Raw genomic sequence first — 719 nt, 5'->3', positions numbered from 1 at the left:
CGTTATAATAGTATGCACATAAAAGTATTGCCAGAAAAGGAAATACGCATCTTCTCTGCATCCATGTGAGTCTAGCCCATATTTTTTGTCGGGGAACACGCATGCGCAGTACCAGGGAAGACGCTGGAGTAAGGGGGAGGAAGCTTGACCTTGGCAGTGTGTTACGGAGTCTTGTAGTGGGAAGACACGCTTTTTCCTAAGCTCACTGGCGACTCAGGTAACTTTTTGATTATGTGTGAGATAACAGTTTTTCTCGGTGGAATATATGGTTTGTAGCTTATTTTGTCTGTGTTGTACAAAAGGAGGGATTAGACGTATTGAAACAGTTTATCAGAATGTGTTTTATTGTTGAAATAATGTAATGTTATTGAAATCTGTACCATTCATCATATTGTACAGCAGCCTTTTCACGCAGTCTCCTTAATCACTTCACAAAAGAAAAGGCGAAACTATAAGACACGTGAGCGACAACGGTTAATGGACTCATCACCTTCATTAACGGAATTTATCGTTCGTCTGCATTTTATCATTTTTCTCTATATTTGAAAATGTTATACTTGACTCGCCTGATGGGTGGGATTCAGGAGGGCGGGGTTAAATAAGGGCTTGGGTGGGGGGATGGGGAAGGGGTCGAAGGGGATGGGGGAGGGATGTAGGGGAGGCTGGAAGGGGATTAGAAAATTCAATAGGGGATGGGAGTTGGGGGAACGGGGGTCATG

General features: G+C 43.5%; 1 protein-coding gene across 1 annotated transcript in view; it reads left to right on the top strand.

Annotated features, from left to right (window-relative positions):
- Positions 1 to 169: 169 nt before the first annotated feature.
- The window catches only part of LOC119592884, a 5,523-nt gene continuing 4,973 nt past the window's right edge, over positions 170 to 719 (top strand). The window contains exon 1 of the mRNA XM_037941778.1: positions 170 to 217. The gene's annotated coding sequence lies outside the window, so the exon portion shown is untranslated. The remainder of the gene's footprint in view (positions 218 to 719) is intronic.

Source organism: Penaeus monodon, chromosome 31 (assembly GCF_015228065.2).
Source record: "Penaeus monodon isolate SGIC_2016 chromosome 31, NSTDA_Pmon_1, whole genome shotgun sequence".
NCBI lineage: Eukaryota > Metazoa > Arthropoda > Malacostraca > Decapoda > Penaeidae > Penaeus > Penaeus monodon.
Note: the sequence above shows the minus strand (reverse complement) of the source record. Positions and strands in the feature narration are given on the sequence as shown.